Source organism: Humulus lupulus, chromosome 7 (genome assembly GCF_963169125.1).
Source record: "Humulus lupulus chromosome 7, drHumLupu1.1, whole genome shotgun sequence".
NCBI lineage: Eukaryota > Viridiplantae > Streptophyta > Magnoliopsida > Rosales > Cannabaceae > Humulus > Humulus lupulus.
In genome coordinates, this window is record NC_084799.1 from 197,059,923 (window position 1) to 197,078,080 (window position 18,158).

The window sequence follows — 18,158 nt, forward strand, 5'->3', positions numbered from 1 at the left end:
TGGGAGACGTGCCCCGTGTCCCACGTCTCCCAGTGGGAGACGTTGGATGTCTCCCTTTTATAATAGCCATCTTCTTAGGGTTGAAGTTTTAGGGTTCTAAGGTAAGTTTTAGGGTTCTAAGGTAAGTTTTTATTTTATTATTTTGATTTTTAGTTAATTATTTTACAAATAAATCATAGGTTTTGCATTAGGATGAGTAATATACATGATTTTGTGTTAGTTTTACATTTTTATGCATTTTTTTATATACATTGTAGGATTTTGTGGTTTTTCCATGGAAGTTTTTAGGGATTTATGATTTTTTAGATTTTTTTTTAATTTAACCTATCATATTGTATAGATTTCATTAGAGTATATATGTTCATGATTTTTTTAAATTTTTATCATTTTTTATTTCGAAATTTAGATATATTTTTGTATATTTGAATTTTTTTTTTTAAATTGTAACTATTTTGTTATATATATAGTTATGTTAAAATAAATTTATTAAATAATCTATAAAATATAAATATATGAAAATTTTTATGTTTTTGTTTATTATTAAGTTTTTAGGTTATGAAATTTTAAATTGATTTTTTGTTGAGGTTATAATTAGTGGCACATTGGGATTTTTTTTATTTGTTTACCAATATCATTTACTATTATTAGATATTTAGTGATATTTGTTTAGTAATGTTTAACATATTAATTAATTTAATTTCATAGGTTGTGATTTTTGTGGTGAGATTTTAGAGAGTATTTTGCATCAAAATTCCTATATCAATCACACATTTGAGGTAATTAAGTTTCTAAAATTACAATAATACGTTATATATTGCTAGATATTTAGTGATGTTTTATTTATTATTTATTAATTTAATTTTATTGGTTTTTGGATTTAATAGCGAATTTGATTACTAAGTGAAGTAATTTTGCTAGCTTTTGGATTAAAGATTGCAAGAGGTACATATATACTCTCTTACTTCTACTTTTAATATTATTAAACAAATGTTAGAGGAGTTTGAATATCTTAAATATTCATCCATAGTGAAGTAGGTTCTGACATTAAAATTGTGTGCTGCGGTGATAACGGAAGGTTGAGAACTTGTGTGTATTAGTGAAGTAGATTCTGAGAAATTTGACTGTGTGATGTGGAGCTATAAGGAAGAAACTTATTGTATGTTGTTTGAATTGTTTGTTTTGTTATTCACATGCAGATGGTTAGGTCACTATTATAGGGGAAATGCTGCCCGATTTTATCTAGGATAATAAACAATTAGATTTATATAGACATTTTATAAGGAAGAAACTTATTGTATGTTGTTTGAATTGTTTGTTTTGATATTCACATGCAGATGGTTAGGTCACTATTATAGGGGAAATGCTGCCTGATTTTATCTAGGATAATAAAAAATTAGTTTTATATAGACATACAACTTTATCATCACGTGCTTATTTAATGTTGTTTCTTTTCTTTTCCATAGACATAGGAGAATATATGGATAAACAGTGGATGTCAGCGAATAGGTTATCTGCGGAATATAGGAACGGGGTCGATTTGTTCTTAAGGTTTTGTTCGCAAAATGTGAAAGACCCAAATTTTACTTATTGTCCATGCCTTAAGTGTGGAAATGTTAAAAAGATGGATCTTAAAAATATTATTGAACACTTATATTTCAATGGGATCGACAAGAGTTACACAATTTGGTATTACCAATGGGAGATAGCTCCGATTGCTCCAACTCTGCCAAGTAGACCAAAAGGAGTGAGGAGGAATATAGTGGAGGAGAACTGGGATCCATTAGATGAAATGATTGATGACGCACATTATGGATCAGGAGTAGACCAAAATAAGTTTGAGACATTCCTTAATGATGCCGAGAAACCAATTTACCCTGGTTGTACAAGAATTACAAAATTATCTGCGCTTCTTAGGTTGTACAATCTAAAAGCTAAACATGGCTGGAGTGATAAAAGCATTACTGAGTTATTTGGTTTCTTGAAGGAGTTATTGCCTAAAGATAATGAAATTCCAATTTCATTTTATGAGGCAAAGAAGACGTTATGCTCATTAGGCATGTAGTACGAAAAAATTCATGCATGTCCTAATGATTGCATATTATATCGAAATAGTTTTGTAGACGCAAAATCGTGTCCTACTTGTGGTGAGTCACAATGGCAAAAGAAAAGAAATGGTGACGATGTCAAGGAAGGAATACTTGCCAAAGTTTTGTGGTACCTTCCGCTAATTCCTCGTTTCATCCGATTGTTTAGAAATGTCGAACATGCTAAAAGTTTGTCGTGGCATGCTAATGAAAGAATAAAGGATAGTAAATTAAGACATCCAGCTGACACCCTTGCTTGGAAGAGAGATGATTTGAAGTGGTCTTCTTTTGAAAATGAATCTCGTAATATTCGTCTAGGTCTTTAGACTGACGGGTTTAATCCACACGCATCCCTTGGCAGTAAGTATAGTTGTTGGCCTGTTATGCTTGTTATTTACAATCTACCCCCATGGTTGTGTATGAAGAGAAAGTTTACAACTTTGACCTTGTTGATATCAGGACCTAAACAACCTGGTAATGATATTGACGTCTATCTAGCTCCTCTTATAGATGACTTGAAAACTTTGTGGGATGAAGGGGTTAAGGTTTATGATGTGTATAGGCAGGAAGAATTTAATCTTAGAGCGGTCTTATTGTGGATAATTAATGACTTTCCTGCTTATGGAAATTTATCTGGGTTTAGTGTGAAAGGATAGAAAGCTTGCCCCGTTTGTCAATAAAAAACATGTTCTGAATACTTGAAAAACTCTCGGAAAATATGTTATATGGGACATAGGAAGTTCTTGCCTAATACGCATAAACTTCGGACTTGGAAGAAGGCATTCAATGGTAAACAAGAGTTTGAAGAGGCTCTTGAGCCATTGAATGGGATCCAAGTACTTGAGAAGATGCATAAAATTGTGTTCAAGTTAGGGAAGCCCAAAGTTCGTACACCTACAAAGATGAAACGTAGTCGGAAGGCCAAGGTTGTGGAGGAGCCAAAAGGGTGTTATAAAAAGAAATCTGTTTTCTTCGAACTTGAATATTGGCCTTTCTTACTTATACGTCATAATTTAGATGTTATGCACATAGAGAAAAATGTATGTGATACTTTGATTGGCACTTTGTTGAATATTCCTGGGAAAACTAAGGATGGAATTAAGGCTAGACAAGACTTGGTTGCAATGGGTATAAGTGATTAATTAACTCCAAAACCAGATAAGAGACGAACATATTTACCTCCTGCAGCTTACACTCTTACTAAAGAGGAAAGAATGGAAATTTGCAGATGTTTGTTTAATATAAAAGTTCCAGATGGATATTCCTCAAATATAAGGTCATTGGTAGACATGAAAAGTTGTACTCTGACTAGCATGAAATCTAACGATTGTCATATTCTAATGCAACATTTGCTACCAGTGGCCATTCGATCTGTGTTGCCTAGGAGAGTTCGAGATGTAATCACAAGGTTATGCTTATTTTTCAAGTCATTGTGTTGTAAGGTGATTGATCCGCTAAAGTTACCTAAGTTAATAGATGAAATTGTTAAGGTATTGTGTGAGTTGGAGACATATTTCCCGCCGGCATTTTTTGATATAATGATCCATTTGACAGTTCACTTGGTTAGAGAACTAAGATATTGTGGTCCAGTTTATTTAAGATGGATGTATCCATTTGAGCGATATATGAAGATTCTTAAGGGGTATGTTAGGAATAGAAGTCGGCTGGAAGGATGCATCGTCGAATGCTATATTGCAGAAGAGGCAGTTGAATTTTGTTATGAATACATGACTGGTGTACAAAAAATTGGGTTAAATGATGTTGAAAATGTTGAGATTCAGAGTCGTCGTGGTAGCGTTGTATGCACAGTAAGTCGAGATCTTCTAGATGAAGCGCATCGTCTTGTGTTGCAGAATATAAATGAAATTCAACCTTATATCGAGTGAGTTATATTCATATAATACATTAAGTTTAAGTTGTGTAATTTCGTATATTCAATTGTTTCGCAGCATATTTATAATTGAAGGGAACATTTTAATTGGATAAAGACCAAATTTCCATCCAAGTCAAGGAACTCAAAATGGTTACAAGATGAACATTATCGAACTTTTAGTAGTTGGATAGAACAAAAGGTAAATTGTGTTGATTATTGAAAGTTGTCATTAATTAGTACTTGTAATGACCCACTAATCTAGACTTTTGGACCATTAACGAAACTATACATACAATCCTTAATAGAACTCACATTTGCGAAAATACCATACTTTTATTAAGTAACTTGTAAAAATAAGAGTTACTTACAAAATAAATACCAAGAAGGATATGGGATCTCATTGTCTTTAAAAACAAAACATGGTTTAAAATAAAAAGACATTACATAAATAGTGCGGAAAATACATGTAAAAGACATAAAACAGAAACTACATCCTCGAATCGAATAACACTCGGCTCCTTGACTCCATTCACCATTGATACACATTCTCTAAGCGTCCACGAATCTTACCGCCTCTTAAGCTATTTTCCTTCACATAAAACAAAAAGGAATGAGCCTAATGCCTAGCAAGGAAAATCTAACACATAGTCATGAACATAAATTTCATAATAACATAAAGACATATCATAACACTTATTACATACACTTATTATAATGGTCATTATTACTTGGGGTCCCATAGACTAAACAAGTCATATGCCCATGGGGTTAGTGGGGTCCTACTAGCTAAGTAGATCATATGCCCATAACGCATTTGGGGTCTTGTTAGTCATATGGGTCATATGCCCAAGCCTACAAACATATATATATACATATCATAACACATCTAATAACATATAACATAAGATAACATAAACATATAACATATTGATTCTAGCCTATTTTCCTTACCAAAGTTACCGGGATATGTGGACTGAGTTGGGACTTTTGGAACACTCCTAAAACCATATATAAAGGGTGAGTAGATTTGAAGAAAAGAGATGAAATGAAAGGGATGGAAAGACTAAACCATTGAAAGTCACACTTACCAAAACTTATGTGCTCAAGAATTTAGATTTCCTAACCAAAATAAGAATGAGGTTAGGAGACTGAGTAGAAGATTAAGAGAAGGGAAATAACATAAAACAAATGAACTAGAGTTTTGGATTACCTCAAATACTTGTAAGACCAATCTACACCACAACCGAAATACTATAGAACCTTACTTCCCAAACTGTTTGATAAGCTTATGATGTTTAAGCTTATGATTTCCCCAAAACCCAGGTGTTTAATTCTCACACTCTCCTAGCACTTGCAGCTTCTGAACTTAGAGTAAAAGGTGAATAATGGCTGGGTACTAGGTCCTATTTATAGAGTTTAGGAATGAAAGGATCTTGATTTTACTTGAATAAAAATAATAGCCTTTTAGGTGAAAATAATTTGAATAATCATTCAGCAGAGGCTGAAGACTCGTTCAGAAAGATGCGGGACTTATCAAGAGTTTGAATGACTGAAAGGAAAATAATTCAAAAACATTTGAAAATACACTGAAGGAGGCGATATATCGCCTGGGCCAGTATGCCCGAGGCGACCGTGCATCGTCTCGTGTTTTCCGTATCTACGTGCTGCGATATATTGCCCCCTATAGCTGCGATATATCGGCACACGCTGATTAATTAAACACGAAATTACACATTTTTAGCTAAGTTTGAATGGGGTAAACAGCCTCGACTAAGCCCTCAACGTATTCAAAGCTGCTGACTAGACCTATAACATTCAAACTTTACCCTTATTTAATTTAATCCTCAAAAATACTTAATCCTTAATCACCCATTCATAACATGTGCTTAAAATCCTATTGGTTGATATCTAAACCTTATAGTATAACAAATATTATCCTTAATATCAGTCATATAATCAAACCTTAGGTTATACTTAATATTCTTAAACTATAGGTTAAACTTAGAAAATCTCTAAGTACTACTATGAGTGTCCAAATAATACCCGGTCTGAACCAAAAATCCACAGTAACAAAGATAATACTATACATACTATAATACTACTAAATAATTAGCTAAGTAAAGTTCTTGGACTCTACAGTACTTAATTACAAGATGACATTTTTGGTTGTTTTTGGTATGTTGATTTGATAGGTTGTGTCAGAATTACAAAACACATCAAATAAGGTTTCAGACATTGTTAAGTGGATTTCTCGAGGACCTTCGGTTAATGTCATCAAGTTTTCATCAAACATGATTAATGGTACTCTATTTAACACTAGGGAGCGTGATAACAACAGAAACACACAAAACAGTGGTGTTAGCCTTGTTGCTAAAACTGTGCAAGTCTCTAGTGCAAAAGATAAAAATCCAGTTGAATGTGATATGACTTTTTATGGAGTAGTTAATGAAATTTGGGAGTTAGATTATATCACAACTCGAGTACCTGTTTTCTTTTGTGATTTGGTGAAAAGTGACAACGGCATAACATATGAAGATTTTGGTTTCACACTAGTTAATCTAAATCGAATTGGGCACAAATCTGATCGATATATATTAGCTTCACAAGCGAAACAAGTATTTTATGTGAATGATCATTCAGACAACCAATGGTCAATTGTTCCTCCAACGCAAACAAGAGAATGGAACATTAAAGATGGTGATTTACATGATATACCTCTCGAAGAAGAACTTGTCACATTCACCGCAATAGAAGATAATGACGAAGTTGATGATGATTGTATTTGTTTCCGTGAAAATGGTGAAGGATTGTGGGTTGATGATAATGGGTCTTGAGGTACCATTTAATAGGTTTCATATGTTTATGATATGTGAAATTCTTAGTTTCATCTTTTGGTTTCGTCAATTTGTTTCATCTTTTGATTATGAGTGTCCAAAATTGTTATAATAATGATATTTATGTTTCACAGATGGAGGCTGATCCTTTTGGTGGTAGTTCTGATGAGGGAGAGCAACACCGTCATTCTCAGTCTGTGGAACAACAAAATAAATCTGTGAGAGGACGTACATGGATGTCTAGAAACACCAAAAAAAGGAGTGAAGGACATCTTACTCCTATTGAATACAATAAGTATGGTCAACTAGTGGGTGGATCTAGAAGTAATGTTTCATCACAGCTTGGATCAGTTGTTCGAGCAACTATGTCCATCAACATTAACAGTTGGAAAGATGTTAGTGTGGTGGATAAAAATAAAATATGGGACACAATGAAGGTATATTTTTATTAATTATATTTCATTTAATATTTTTAAAATATATATTGTTTTGATAATATGCTTCTTATTATTTTCAAACTTGCAGAAAACTTATGATTTGGACCCCAAACAAAAGCAACAGATGTTGAAGGATGCGGGAAAGTACTTCCGAAATTGGAAGACTAATCTTACAAGGGTACACATTTACGACGCTTTGAAAAAATACCCAAATGAGTTCCCGCCAGCTTTTCCATTTGGGTTTGAGAATGTCATAACTCCGGATGAATGGTTAAAGTTTGTGAACCCAAGATTAACTCCCGAGTGGCAAAGAAAGAGAGAGGAGATGCAAAATTATCAAGCACTGAATAAATACAATCACAACCTCTCTAGAGGAGGCTATGTGCGTATTGAAGAGATGTTAATGGAACAAAGTGGGAAAAGTCTGACTGAACTTGATAGGGCAGACTTATGGAGCATGGGTCGTCGGAATGCAAAAGGAGAGCTCATTGGAGAGGCCTCTGAGATTCAAAAAAATATTTTAAGTGCTCATATTTAATAATGTTGATATGTCAAATTATTAGCTTATATATATAACTTTCTGTGAATTTTGTTTCACGGGATCATTACCGACAACTCCAAGCTGAGGGTAAATGGGCACCTGATGGCCCTGATGATGTGCTGACGAGGGTGTTGGGCACTCCTGAGCCTCGAGGACGTGTTAGGCCTGGAGGACACGGTGTGTCCCGCTCAGTATACTGGAATACTCCAACACCTACCTCAACGAAAAATAAATCAAAAGCCTCTTCTTCGAATGACGACATTAGAAAGGAATTTGAAGAAAGATTTCGAAAACAAGAAGAAGAGCATCGTCAACAAGCACAACACCTAGAAGAGTGCCTTCAGCAACAAGATGAGCTCTTGAGAAAAATATTGGCCCAACAGAGCGGGTCAGGATCTAACGTTGGAGTCCCACCAGTGCCATCATCATACTATGTGCCCGACCCACCAGTGCCACCAGCGCAGGCGTCCTACTATACTCCAGACCCAGTAGTGCCTCAAGCAGAACACCACATTATTGCACTACAACCACTTTTTCAAGAGGTAATTAAACTTTCTTGAATATTCTGAAACCAAATAAATTTCTTTACTGCTTCAACATGATTATTTGTATATAATATGTTTCTTACGCAGGGCCGAGCATGCCAATTAGCAATTGGTTCGATTTCAAACATTGTTGCATCAGGTACACTCATTGAATGTAATGACCCACTACTCTAGACTATTTGGACCATTAACGAAACTATACATAAAACTTACATTTTTACGAAAATACCATAATTTATTGAGTAACTTGCAAAATAATAGTTATTTACAAAGTAAATACTAAAACGGATATGGGATCCCATTGTCTTTAAAACAAAAACATAATTTAAAATAATAAGACATTACATAATTAGTGCGGAAAATACATGTAAAAAGACATAAAACCGAAACTACATCCTTGAATCGAATGACGCTCGGCCCCTTGACTCCATTCACCATCGATACACATCCTCCAAGCGTCACGAATCTTATCGCCTCAAAAGCTTATTTTCCTGCACATAAAACAGAAAGGAATGAGCCTAATGCCCAGCAAGGAAAATCTAACACAAAGTCATATACATAATTTCATAAGAAAACATAAAGACTTAACATAATACATATAACATACACTTATTATAATGTCCATTATTCTTGGGGTCCCATAGACTAAACAAGCATATGCCCATGGAGTTAGTGGGGTCCTACTAGCTAAGTAGGTCATATGCCCATAACCCATTTGGGGTCTTGTTAGCCATATGGGTCATATGCCCAAGCCTACAAACATACATACATATCATAACACATTTAATAACATAAAACATATAGATAACATAAGCACATAACATATTGATTCTAGCCTATTTTCCTTACCAAAGTTACCGTGATATAATGGACTGAGTTGGGACCTTTTGGAACACGCCTAAAACCATAAGAAAGAGTGAGTCTAAAGAAAGGAGATGAAATGAAAGAGATGGAAAGACTAAACCATAAAAACATACTTACCAACTTATATGCTTAAGAACTTGGATTCCCTATCCAAAATTAAGAATGAGGTTAGGGGACTGAGTAGAAGGTTTTGAGAAAGGAAATAACATGAAATAAATGAAACAAAGTTTCGGGTTTACCTCAAAGATTTGCAAGATCAATCTAACCTCCACCGAAATACTATAGAACTCACTTCCCAAAGTGTTTGATAAGCTTATGATGTTTAAGCTTATAGTGTTTCCCAAACCAAGTATTTACACTCTCACACTCACTTAACACTAGCAGCTTCTGAACTTAGAGCAAATGGTGAATAATGGCTGGGTACTAGGTCCTATTTATAGATTTTGGGAATGAAAATATATTGATTTTACTTGAATAAAAATAATGGCTTTTTAGATGAAAATTATTTGAATAATCGTTCAGCAGAGGCTGAAGACTCGTTCAAAAGATGCTGGACTGTTGAAGGAGTTTGAATGGCTGAAAGGAAATGAATTCAAAAGTATTTGAATTTATGCTGGAGGAGGCGATATATCGCCCCCTATAGGCGATATATCGCCTGGACCATTGTTCCCGAGGCGACCGTGCATCGATTCGTGTTTTCCGTATCTACGTGCTGCGATATATCGCCCCCTATAGCTGTGATATATCGGCACACATTGAATATTTAAACACGAAATTACACATTTTTAGCTAAGTTTGAATGGAGTAAACAGCCTTGACTAAGCCTTCAACGTATTCAAAGCTACTGACTGACCCTATATCCTTCAAACATTACCCTTATTTAATTTAATCCTCCAAAATACTTAATCCTTAATTACCATTCATAACATGTGCTTAAAATCCTATTGGTTGATGTCTAAACCTTATAATATAATAAATATAATCCTTAATATCAGTCACATTAATCAAACCTTAGGTTATACGTAATATTCTTAAACTATAGGTTAAACTTAGAAAATCTATAAGTACTACTATGAGTGTCCAAATAATTCCCGGTCTGAACCAAAAATCCATAGTAACAAAGATAACACTAAACATACTATAATACTACTAAACAATTAGTTAAGTAAAGTTCTTGGACTCTACATTGAAAGAGAGGCAGGCAACAACTTCCAAGTTATGATTACGAGTGTTCTTAAGCCAACATGTCCTCTCCCTTTTGCATATCCTGATTTGGACATCTACATAGTTGCTCAGGCCATTGGGACGCCAATAGCGTGGCCTAAGGATTTTGTCATTATATCTGAAGATGTAACTCATGAGGTGATGCCATATTTTTACATAATTATCTTTACAACTCTATATTTGTTTGCAATTTTCTTAATTGTTGATATAATTGTATACAGACTCCCTCTACAAGTAGGATCAAATCACAACGACCAAGAGCTCCATCAACACAACAACCTCGAGAAAGAAGACGACAACAAACTCCTCCAACACAATTGGCCCACACTCCATTGGAACGATTATAGAATATCGTATCTCATTGGGATGATGGCGAGTGTGTCAATCTAGGCATAGAGTCTAATGTTTTTGATCAGGATATGTCTCACTGTTATATATTTAAGGATGACATACTTCAGTTTGCTCGAAAGGAGAAGATTGGACAAGCAGTAGTCGTCAGCTACATGAGGTATATATCTCACCAATAAGTTTGTTCATTTAATTTTCTAATTTGATTTATTCATTCATATAACAATTTTTCATATTTTTGTATTAGGTTCATTTACAGATATGTGGTACAACAAGGTTGCCAAAATAAGTTTTTATTTGTCAATCCTAATATCACCGCCACTCAAGGGAGTTCATTCGACGATCGTGTTCAGAATCTGTTCAGACGTTGCCATGACGTAAAATCAAAAGAACAAGTTATGCTTGTCCCTCGGAACCATGGGTAAGTTTAAAATGTTGTCATTTTTCCGACCCATATCAATAATTTCTTTGTTTAACATTTGAGCTATAATTTTCTGTTTTTCTTATACAGTGAACATTGGATGTTGCTTATTTTGGCACCATATGCATATCATGTTTATTATTGTGATCCGGTGAATTTAGAGCTAAATAACCGTGAGGAGATTGTATCAGTGATCGTTAGCGCTTTCAATCTTTTTTTCTCTATGAATCTTCCTGATGTCGAGATCCCTGATACTCTATGCATTAAGCAACCTCAGGTAAGTAACTTCAGCAGAAATTTTTGAACATTTATAATAATTAAGTAGAATATTATGTGTGCATTTTTTAAAAAGTTTCAATTTAATAATAAATTACTCATATTTTTAAATAATTAGTGTCCACACCAACCGGACAATGTGGCATGTGAATACTACTTAATGAGGATGTTGAAGGATTTGATTGAACATGCGAGTCCCGGGCATTACTTGAGAACAGTATTATTAATTAAAATTTACAAATTATTTTTGAAACTATAAATGTAATCAAATAATTAATTAATGTATTTTACTTTATATTTCTTGCAGCTAACAAGCACATCATATACAGAGGCACAAATTGATGAGTTCCGACAAGAATGGGCGACATATATGTTGTCTATAATCCAAAGTTACCGACCTCGTTGATAGGTTTTTTTTTTTTTTTTTAACTCTTTCTTCATACACAATGCAATATTTGTTCATTTTGAATATTTCTAACAAATATTGTATTTCTTGTATATGTCTAACAAATATATTTTTTCTTTCAATTTAATTGATTATTAAAATGATTTCAATTTAAATTTAGATTAAAATAATTTCAATTTAAATTAATATTATTTCAATTTAATTAATTATTAAATCAAATTAAAATAATATTAATTATAAATTTATTTAATATTTTTTTTTTAAATGTGGGAGACTTCCAATGTCTCCCATTGGGAGAGGTGGGAGACGTGGGATATATACCTACAATGACCCTAGCAACAACGTCTCCCCAATTGGGAGACATTGTAGACTTCCAATGTCTCCCAATTAAAGTCATAAAACCTCTATTTTGTTGTAGTGCGGTATATTTGGTAAGGAAAATAGGATAGGATTTTATATGTTAAGTTATATGTTATCTTATGATTTATGTGTTATGTTATATGTTATATTATGTATGTTTGTAGACTTGGGCATATGACTTGTATAACTAACAAGCCCCAAAAAATTTATGGGCATATGACTTGCTTAGCTAGCAAGCCCCACAAATCTAATGGGCATATGACTTGTTTAGTTTACGAGCCCCAAGTAATAATGGCCATTATAGTATATGTGACATCTGTTTATGATATGTTTTAGTATATGTTGCGATATGAATTTTATGTATATGATTTATGTGTTAGATTTTCCTTGCTGGGCATTAGGCTCATTCCTTTATGTTTATATGTGCAGGAAAATAGCTATGGTGGCGGAAAGGTTCTTGTGTATTGAGGCAGAATGGAAATGGATGGATTGAGCATTCGGTTCGAGGATGAAGTCGCTTCTTAGTGTTTTTTAAAAAAATTATGCTTTATATATATTTTCCGCACTTTATTTTGTAATCCATTTATTTAAAGTTATGTTATGTTTTCATTTTAAAAACAATGGGATCCCATATCCTACTTTAAATTTTAAGTAGTTTAACACTTGTTTTCTTTCATGTTTTAATGAAGTTATGATTATTTCACTTGTACGTTTTATTAAAAATTAGTGTCTATGTATAGTAGTCATTAATGGTCCAAAGTCTATAGTAGTTGGGTCATTACAAAGAGAGAGAAAGAGTAATCGTGACTGAGAAAGCACGCAATGGGAAGGAAAAATCTCGCTGGAATCAATGGCGTGGAGGAGAGAAGGCACATGTTATGAAGGTGAGGGAGTGTGTTCAGTGGCTTGGGATGAGAGAGAGGCAGAGTGTTGCTGTAAGAATGACACTACAACAAAATAGAGGTTTTATGACTTTAATTGGGAGACATTGGAAGTCTACAATGTCTCTCACCTAGGGAGACGTTGTTGCTAGGGTCATTGTAGGTATATATCCCACGTCTCCCATTGGGAGACGTGCCTCACTTCCCACGTCTCCCACTAGGAGAGGTGGAAAGTCAAACGTTGACTTTCCACCTCTCCCATTGGGAGACGTGGGAAGTGACTCACCTCTCCCAATGGGAGACGTGGGAAGTCCCTAGGAGACTTTCAATGTCTCCCATTGGGAGAGGTGGGAGACTTCCCACGTCTCCCAATGGGAGACATTGAAAGTCTCCCACATTTAAAAAAAATAAATTAAATAAATTTATAATTAATATTATTTTAATTTGATTTAATAATTAATTAAATTGAAATAATATTAATTTAAATTGAAATTATTTTAATTTAAATTGAAATTATTTTAATCTAAATTTAAATTAATTTAATAATCAATTAAATTGAAATACTATTAATTTAAATTGAAATTATTTTAATCTAAATTTAAATTAATTTAATAATCAATTAAATTGAAAGAAAATAATATATTTGTTAGATATATACAAGAAATACAATATTTGTTAGAAATATTCAAAATGAACAAATATTGCATTGTGGAAGAGCTCCACAAATCGGGTCCATGTCATAGTGGCAGCATCATGGGATTGCTGGACCAAGTCCCACCATATCTGGCATCCTTCTTGAGCAAGGACGAGACGCAGGATATGCGATCCGCATTACTAAGGTTCATGTGCGTCAAAATTGGCTCCACATTCCTTAGCCACTCTTCTGCCTCAAAGGGGTATGTAGTCCCTTCGAAGTTTGGAGCATGCTGCTTGCGGAACCTCTCATACACTGGCTCCATGTGATGTATTGGATATGGCGCGTAATTCGTCATAGGCCATCCCCCATATGGACCAACTTGTTGGGGTGCCTGGGGCCATTTGCTGCGGCTGCAGCTGCGGCTGAGGCTGAGTTTGAACCTGTTGGCATTGATGCTACAGAAGTTCCTCGACTTGTTGCCGATGTCTGGCGATCTCCGCGATGTTGTCAGCTGGCGTTGCGGCGGGCAGTAGCACGCACTCCCCTTCAGCGAACTGGAGGGACTTCATTGGTTGCTGGAACATCGTTGGAGGCATTTCCGTTGATGCGTGCAGATCTTCGGAGCGACATCGTAGCAGAGTTCTAACAGTTGAAAGAAACATGTTAGAACTCTACCTAATAGGCTCTAAGGAAAAAACTTATTCTAAAACAAACATATCTCGGACCTATTTATTATGACTTCTTATGAAAAATTATATATAGGTCTTTATTTATTATTTAGAGTGGGTTTCTATACTTAGAAAAACAAGTCATCTTTATTTTCTAAGTGTGTTTCTAATCATCCTATATGACTTAATTCTCAGGCTCGAAACTTATCTTTGTTCCAAAGTTAACAATATTGAGGGAGGGCTGGAATCAGTAAAATCGTTCCCACTACTATGGCCTCCTAACTCTCAATAAGGAAACTTGGTTCATTGATTTGTATCCACCCTCACTGAACTTAGTCATTATTCATTTTATTTATTACTTATTATGATTGCAAAAATAAAATCAAACTCATACATGATAATAAAATAGCATGTTATTTATTTGGAAAAACAGTTTTCACTTATTACAATCACAAAATAAAGAAAGAAATAAAACAAACAATAAAAACTACTAAGCTAAAAATCGGGATCTTCTACATCCGATCCCTCATCTAGCATATCGTCATCTATCTCCTCATAATCATCATTGTCATGAGCATCAAAGTGTCCTCTAGGAAGGTTTGTGAGAATCCAATGTTTTTGCTCATTTGTGAATTGAAACTCGAATTTTGCAGTGAACCTAACTAAGAGGAAGTAATATCTCATTGCTAATGGTAATTCATCCTCATCATTCATGGTTTCCCATATTTCTTCTAGGGATGCTATTACAGGATGGAAATCTTTAAATAGCCTAATTATTAGTACATATTGTTCCGTTGATCTTAACATTATTTGCTTAGCCTCTTGAAGGTGACCTATCTCTTGGTGGAACAAGAGCAAACTTCGAGTGATCCTTTCTAGTGCTCCTACGGTATTTCTTGGCTCCCTTATTCTTTTTAAAGCCTTAATGGCTCGGATATCTTGGTAGGTTAAAGCTCCGATCATACTTAACTGAAAACATAAACACTAAAGTTGTTAGCTATACACATAAGCAAAATAACCTTTAACTTAAATACTTACTTGGCGGTCAGATTCGGAGCTTTTGAGTGTGTGTATCAAGGAGAACTTCATGCGAAGGAACCGTTGCTCCGATACCAACTGTAATGACCCACTACTCTAGACTTTTGGACCATTAATGAAACTATGCATACAAATCCTTAATTAAAGCTTACATTGCGAAAATACCATAATTTTATTAGGCAACTTGTAAAAATAAGAGTTTCTTACAAAAATATCAAGAAGGATATGGGATCCCATTGTCTTAAATACAAAACATAATTTAAAATAAAGGAGTTACATAGAAAGTGCGGAAAAATTACACATAAACCTATAAATAAAAGACTACATCCTCGAAATCGAACTCTCGACTCCTCGAATCCATTCACCATCGATACACATTCTCCCAAGCATCCACGAATCTTTCCCGCCACCATAGCTATTTTCCTGCACATATAAACAAAAAGGAATGAGCCTAATGCCCAACAAGGAAAATCTAACACATACTTCATATACATAAATTTCATAATAAACATAAAGACATAACATAACACTTATTACATACACTTACTATAATGGCCATTATTACTTGGGGTCCCATAGACTAAACAAGTCATATGCCCATGAGATTAGTGGGGTCCTACTAGCTAAGTAGGTCATATGCCCATAATCTATTTGGGGTCTTGTTAGTCATATGGGTCATATGCCCAAGCCTACAAACATACATATCATAACACTTATCAAAACATAAGAAACATAAGATAACATATAAAACATATAACATATGCATTTCTATCCTATTTTCCTTACCAAAGTTACCGGGATAAGAGGACAGCGTTGGGACTTTTGGAACACTCCTAAAACCATATATAACAGGATGAGTAGATTGAAGAAAAAGTAATGAAAAGAATGGAAGGAATGGAATGACTAAACCTTTGAGAAACATACTTACCAAAAGCTTATGTGTAAGTTCTTAGATTTCCTAACCAAAATAAGAATAAGGTTAGAAGACTGAGTAGAAGACTATGAGAAGGAAAAATAACATAAAACCAATGAACTAGATAGTGTTGAAATACCTTGAAGACTTGTAGACCAATCTAAACCTCGAACCGAAATACTATGAAATCTTACTTCCCAAAGTGTTTGATAAGCTTATGGTGATCAAGCTTTTGATTCCCCAACCCAGGTGTTTACACTCTCACACTCACTTAGCACTTGCAGCCTCTAAACTTAGAGCAAAAGATGAATAATGGCTGGGTACTAGGTCCTATTTATAGAGTTTATGAATGAAAAGATCTAAATTTTACTTGAATAAAAATAATAGCTTTTTAGGTGAAAATAATTTGAATAATCGTTCAGCAGAGGCTGAAGACTCGTTCAAAAAGATGATGGACTTATCAAGAGGTTGAATGGATGAAAGGAAAAAGAATTCAAAAACTTTTGAAATATGCTGAAGGAGGCGATATATCGCCCCTTGTAGGCGATATATCGCCTGGGCCAGTATGCTCGAGGCTGTCGTGCATCGTCTCGTGTTTTTCGTATCTACGTGCAGCGATATATCGCCTCCTATAGCTGCGATATATCGGCACACGCTGATTAATTAAACACGAAATTACACATTTTTAGCTAAGTTTGAATGGAGTAAACAGCCTTGACTAAGCCCTCAACGTATTCAAAGCTGCTGACTGACCTTATAGAATTCAAACTTTACCCCTTATTAAATTAAATCCTCAAAATACTTAATTCTTAATCACCCATTCATAACATGTGCTTAAAATCCTATTGGTCCTTAATTAAACCATATAGTATAATAAATATTATCCTTAATATCAGTCATATAATCAAACCTTAGGTTAACATTAATATTCTTAAACTATAGGTTAAACTTAGAATATCTATAAGTACTACTATGAGTGTCCAAATAATTCCCGGTCTGAACCAAAAATCCACGGTTACAAAGACAATACTATAAATACTATAATACTACTATCTAACTAGCTAAGTAAAGTTCTTGGACTCTACACAAATCGACCTCGTTCCTATATTCCGCAGATAACCTATTCGCTGACATCCACTGTTTATCCATATATTCTCCTATGTCTATGGAAAAGAAAAGAAACAGCACTAAATAAGCACGTGATAAAGTTGTATGTCTATATAAAACTAATTTTTTATTATCCTAGATAAAATCGGGCAGCATTTCCCCTATAATAGTGACCTAACCATCTGCATGTGAATAGCAAAACAAACAATTCAAACAACATACAATAAGTTTTTTCCTTATAGCTCCGCAGCACACAGTCAAATTTCTCAGAACCTACTTCACTAATACACACAAGTTCTCAACCTTCCGTTATCACCGCAGCACACAATTTTAATGTCAGAACCTACTTCACTATGGATGAATATTTAAGATATTCAAACTCCTCTAACATTTTTTTAATAATATTAAAAGTAGAAGTAAGAGAGTATATATGTACCTCTTGCAATCTTTAATCCAAAAGCTAGCAAAATTACTTCACTTAGTAATCAAATTCGCTATTAAATCCACAAACCAATAAAATTAAATTAATAAATAATAAATAAAATATCACTAAATATCTAGCAATATATAACGTATTATTGTAATTTTAGAAACTTAATTACCTCAAATAGGTGATTGATATAGGAATTTTGATGCAAAATACTCTCTAAAATCTCACCACACAAATCACAACCTATGAAATTAAATTAATTAATATGTTA